This window comes from Meles meles, chromosome 15, assembly GCF_922984935.1.
Source record: "Meles meles chromosome 15, mMelMel3.1 paternal haplotype, whole genome shotgun sequence".
Taxonomy (NCBI): Eukaryota; Metazoa; Chordata; class Mammalia; order Carnivora; family Mustelidae; genus Meles; species Meles meles.
The window spans coordinates 47,381,554-47,387,813 of record NC_060080.1 but is presented as its reverse complement, the minus strand read 5'-3'; the positions used below and the strand labels follow the sequence as shown (position 1 = coordinate 47,387,813).

The 6,260-nt window shown below is 37.6% G+C and overlaps 1 pseudogene; it reads left to right on the top strand.

Annotated features, from left to right (window-relative positions):
• The first annotated feature begins 232 nt into the window (after positions 1 to 232).
• LOC123925668 overlaps positions 233 to 6,260 on the top strand; it is a 41,240-nt pseudogene continuing 35,212 nt past the window's right edge.

Here is a 6,260-nt window from a genome sequence, read left to right as displayed (position 1 = left end):
GTAGGAAACATCACTTTCAACATTTTACCACCCTAATCATAAAAGCCTCAATAAACTCCTTTGGTTACACATATCTGGGTAATCAAGGTCTTTTACAGTCAGGTCTCTGCTTTCCTTCCTATACCAAATATATCAAGAAAGAAGCAATTACTATGTTTCTTTTCTTTTTTGTTTTGTTTTTGTTTTTTTGTTTTGTTTTGTTTTTCCCCACACTCTCTTCTTTAAACGCATAATGAACATGGAGATAGAAGTGATACTAGGGAAGGACAGGCTTCAGATCATGGAGCCAAAATTAGCCCATGAAACAAAATGCAGGATTAGAAGGGAAACCAAGTTCACACAGAGCATACATTCAAGCCATAAAGATGAAGAGACAAATCTCAAGGTTGAGGAACAGCCCTACAAAGAGGGTCCAGAAGAGATGTGAAAAAACAGTCTACAGAAGTTCCTTGAGCCACAAGAACAATGGAAGGTACATTTCCCAAGGTTCTTCCAGGTAGAATGATATGGAGAATTTTTTGAAAGCTACAAAGGCCTTTAGTTGTGATAAGTGAAGAAGAAGAAGAAGAAGAAGAACAACAACAACAACAACAACAAGCCTTTAGTTGTGATAAGTGAAGAAGAAGAAGAAGAAAAACAACAACAACAAAGAATGAAAGAAAGAGAAGAGGAGAGGGAGAGAGAGAAAGAAGGGAGGGAAGGAAGAAAAGGAAGGCAGGAAAGAAGGAAGAAAAGGAAGGCGGGAAAGAAGGAAGGAGTGAGGAAGGGAAGAAAAGGGGGGAGGGAGGGAAAGTATAAGGAAAAAGACTAGTATTTCCAAGGCTGTCTTGCCCAGAACAGAGTTTCTGTCTCGAAGATGGCTATGATGCAGATTCCAGGCTTAAACATTTAAATACACTTTTTAAATGCTTGGTTCTTCGGAACTTTAAGAACATTACAGCTAGATGAAAGATAATTTTTCTTCATCTTCTTAGATGTCAAATCCCTTTGAGCAATTTGGAACATTCAAAAAGTATATTGACAGATCAGCAAAAATGAAAGGGCATTTTCATCACCTTGAGAAATGGTGATCAAAGGAAATGTGCCAACCAATTAAAACATGATCAATGCCTCTATTTCCTTTCTCTTCTGTCACAAACTGTGGCTAAAAAGAATCAAGTTATTATTTTTTCGAAGTCTGCTTCATCTTGATAATGTCATATAAAAAAGCAATTTGAATCACAAGAGTTTAAATATACCATGTGGTAAATTACATTGATACAACTTTATGAAGGCAATATTAATCATATTTGAAATGCATGACAGTCTGTCTATTAGTTGTTTTAGTTTAAAGCAAAGCAACTCGCATTGGTAGGCTTAAAATGCTTTTATGCTTTTGTACAAAGATATATAAAAACAAAATTAGTATGAATTACCAGTTTAAGAAATCACAGTCTTTATCTTATTTTAAAACCAGCTATGATAAAAATTATTTTCTTCTGCAGTGTACCCACTTCCTTATCTCAGGAGAAGACCTGTGTTTTATAGCAGGCTTGGTAATTTGGATATATAAAAATGGGAGTATATTTTATCTATATGCTACACAGCAGGTATACATTTAGAATTTTGATTATAGCTTCCAGATAGCTTGGGAAGACACATACAGGTCCGGCACATACTCAACTGTCAAAATATTAGGAGCCTGGACACATCCACAACTTCACAGTTACACAGCCATTGATTAAAAACTGTCAAACCCTCACTGAGAAGATAAAGATCCAAATGAGACTCCCAAGGACAAATGTCTTAAAGTTATAGTTTGTGTATCTGCTTGCTTCTTTCATCTCACCCTAGGGGCATCTGCTCTTCTCTTCCCATTTCCTTCTTGGATCCCCTCTGAACCACAAACCCAGTAGCTCTTATCATGCTTTACTCAAACAACTGAAATTCCGAGTGAGCTATGCTCTCCCATTGAGTATGCCCTGAGATAGAACCAAAGTTAGTCCCCTAACAAACAAGCTAGCATACCGAAAGTAAACCACATCTCACTGGTAACCCATATACCAACTTTAAAGGACAAGGCAAGACGAGTCAGGACGTAGGAATACCTTTGCAGGAGTCCATGTGATAGATGGGTCAATATCAAGGGAAGAATCTGATTTCTCTTATCCTGGCTTCAATTATGTTTAAAGCAAAACAGAAAGCAAGGGCCATCAACAGGATGAAGTTGGAAGATGAGATATTGAACTTGAAGAATAGATAAAAAGGGTCAGAAATAGCTGGCTAAAGAAGAACAGAGCATAAAAGTATGAGTGGCCTACGGACTTACAATGTAGCTGGAGACATTAAGGAAACTTGGTTCATGATCATAAACTTGAACACAGTTTAATCATGTGTTTGTGAGTTTTATCTCAGTCATTTCAGCAGCAGAAGATTAAATTATTCATAGTCAGAAAAACAGTGTATGTGGGTATGGGTGTGTTTTTCATGAGGAGGAGGATGGGTAGAATAAAATAAAGAGACAATTTACAATTATTATCTACCTTTTCTTTTTATTATAGTGCCACTTATTTCCTCAAGCATTAACAATTTATTCCCTTCTAATTTAACAGCATTAACAATTTATTCCCATCTAAGGCAACATTTTATAATTATTTGTTTTGTAATCAGCTAATTTATGTGCTTTTATAATTAAAGTAGTAATTACATAAGTTATTTGGAAGGCATCTTTGCTCTAAAAATTAGTTATTTAAAAATAAAGTAAGTGTTTGCAATGTTTAGATAAGCTATCGAGCTGATCTCCTGCTACCTGATGTAGTCTCAGGCTGCTACTTCTCCGCCATCTTGAACAGACACATAGATCAGTGGAACAGAATAGAGAGCCCAGAAATCGACCCTCAACTCTATGGTCAACTAATCTTCGACAAAGCAGGAAAGAATGTCCAATGGAAAAAAGACAGCCTCTTCAATAAATGGTGCTGGGAAAATTGGACAGCCACATGCAGAAAAATGAAATTGGACCACTTCCTTACACCACACACAAAAATAGACTCCAAATGGGTGAAGGACCTCAATGTGAGAAAGAAATCCATCAAAATCCTTGAGGAGAATGCAGGCAGCAACCTCTTCGACCTCAGCCGTAGCAACATCTTCCTAGGAACAACGGCAAAGGCAAGGGAAGCAAGGGCAAAAATGAACTACTGGGATTTCATCAAGATCAAAAGCTTTTGCACAGCAAAGGAAACAGTTAACAAAACCAAAAGACAACTGACAGAATGGGAGAAGATATTTGCAAACGACATATCAGATAAAGGGCTAGTGTCCAAAATCTATAAGGAACTTAGCAAACTCAACACCCAAAGAACAAACAATCCAATCAAGAAATGGGCAGAGGACATGAACAGACATTTCTGCAAAGAAGACATCCAGATGGCCAACAGACACATGAAAAAGTGCTCCACGTCACTCGGCATCAGGGAAATACAAATCAAAACCACGATGAGATATCACCTCACACCAGTCAGAATGGCTAAAATTAACAAGTCAGGAAATGACAGATGCTGGCGAGGATGCGGAGAAAGGGGAACCCTCCTCCACTGTTGGTGGGAATGCAAGCTGGTGCAACCACTCTGGAAAACAGCATGGAGGTTCCTCAAAATGTTGAAAATAGAACTACCCTATGACCCAGCAATTGCACTACTGGGTATTTACCCTAAAGATACAAACATAGTGATCCGAAGGGGCACGTGTACCCGAATGTTTATAGCAGCAATGTCTACAATAGCCAAGCTATGGAAAGAACCTAGATGTCCATCAACAGATGAATGGATAAAGAAGAGGTGGTATATATACACAATGGAATACTATGCAGCCATCAAAAGAAATGAAATCATGCCATTTGCGACGACATGGATGGAACTAGAGCATATCATGCTTAGTGAAATAAGTCAATCGGAGAAAGACAACTATCATATGATCTCCCTGATATGAGGACATGGAGAAGCAACATGGGGGGGGTAGGGGGATAGGAGAAGAATAAATGAAACAAGATGGGATTGGGAGGGAGACAAACCATAAATGACTCTTAATCTCACAAAACAAACTGGGGGTTGCTGGGGGGAGGTGGGATTGGGAGAGGGGGAGGGGGCTATGGACATTGGGGAGGGGAGGCGAACCATAAGAGACTATGGACTCTGAAAAACAACCTGAGGGTTTTGAAGGGTCAGGGGTGGGAGGTTGGGGGAACAGGTGGTGGGTAATGGGGAGGGCGCGTTTTGCATGGAGCACTGGGTGTTGTGCAAAAAGAATGAATACTGTTACACTGAAAAAATAAAATGGAAAAAAAAATAAAAAAATAAAGTAAAAAATTCAGAAAGTATGAAAATTGGCCTAAAAACATACAAAAAGATATTAACAGTGCTACACAGTTATGGTCTTGGTTATGAATCTTTGTTAAAAAAATTCATACACATGCTTAAGAGAAAAAACATTAAGAACAGCCAAGAGTACTCTAAAGGAAGATTTGCCTACAAACAAATTCTCTAGCAGTTACACTGTTGGAGTGATAAAGACATCCTTGGATTGACTCCATATGTTTTACCTTCTACACAGACTAGCACACTGAGCTCCAAAGAAAAAAGGACCTGCAGTTTCCTAGATGCAAAGTAGCAGAATGGCTGGGCAGCCATGGCTGCAGAGATGCCCAAGAGAAAGATCCCCATAAGCAAAAGCAAAGACATAAAGACAAATTACCCAACTGAAGTGTCACAAAAGGAAAGTCTATCTCATCTTAAAGAGTATAACAAATACACTAAATGTTACAAGTGTACTGTATTTCTGAAAGGAATAAAGCAGATTATTCAAGGACAATACATTGTATGTAGTTTAACACAAATTGTTCTTCACTTATCATTGTGGTTCCTCTTATTAATGCTGAGAATTCCATAAACACAAGTCATTATATAAATATGTAAAAAAAAAACCCTGAAAAATGGATATAATCATCTTAAAATGTGAAATAGTATTTAATTCAATAAAAATCAAGTACTAATATTTTTGTGGAAAAGTGACACAGAGGCACTTTATGATAATGATATCTATTTTTTTATTTTTTTTAAAGATTTTATTTATTTATTTGACAGAGAGGGAGATCGCAAGTAGGCAGAGAGGCAGGCAGAGAGAGAGAGAGGGAAGCAGGCTCCCTGCTGAGCAGAGAGCCCGATGCGGGACTCGATCCCAGGACCCTGAGATCATGACCTGAGCCGAAGGCAGAGGCTTAACTCACTGAGCCGCCACCCAGGAGCCCCAGATATCTATTTTTAAAATGGAAACTGATACCCTAAGAATAAAACACTCTAAGTTTTACATCTTTTAAAAAGAATGTCTAGGGCTGCCTGGGTGACTCAGTTGTTAAGGCAACTGCCTTCAGCTCAGGTCATGATCTCGGAGTCCCAGAATCCAGTTCTGTGTTGAACTCCCAGCTTAACAGGGAGTCTGCTTCTCCCTCTGACCCTCTCCTCTCTCATTATCTCTCTTACTCTCTCAAATAGATAAATAAAATCTTTTTTTTTTGTATTACATTTTATTTATTTTTTCAGTGTAACAGTATTCATTCTTTTTGCACAACACCCAGTGCTCCATGCAAAACGTGCCCTCCCCATTACCCACCACCTGTTCCCCCAACCTCCCACCCCCGACCCTTCAAAACCCTCAGGTTGCCCCAACCTCCCACCCCTGACCCTGAAAAACAACCTGAGGGTTTTGAAGGGTCAGGGGTAGATAAATAAAATCTTAAAAAAGAAAAAAAATAATGTCTATATTGTTGTTATATTATTCCAGAAGGTGTAGTCCATCCAATGAGAAAGAAAAAAGATTATTAAAATCGATAGGCCAAAGAGTCAATAAGGATATTCAGATGAGATATACATATATCTTAGTAAGTCATAGTTACTCAGAAATTTTAATAAGTTTAATAAGTTTTAATAAAGCAAAACGTTATTTATTTTTTGTTTTTGCTATGCTTCTATTTTGGATCTAGAGTAACATAGACAAGTGTTTCTCATGTTAAGACACACTTTTACTCCGTGTATTAGATTCTACTTGGTCTTACATAATAGATATTCTGAAATGCTATTCAATTCTCTTAACTTGTACTTAATATTTTGTACATATTGATTTATAAAAATTGTTCTTCACTAGCTTTTATTGTAGGTATCTTTTGTTATATGCATAATTATGGCTCAAAATATGCCCTAGGTTGCTATATAGTGTTTAAATAGTTT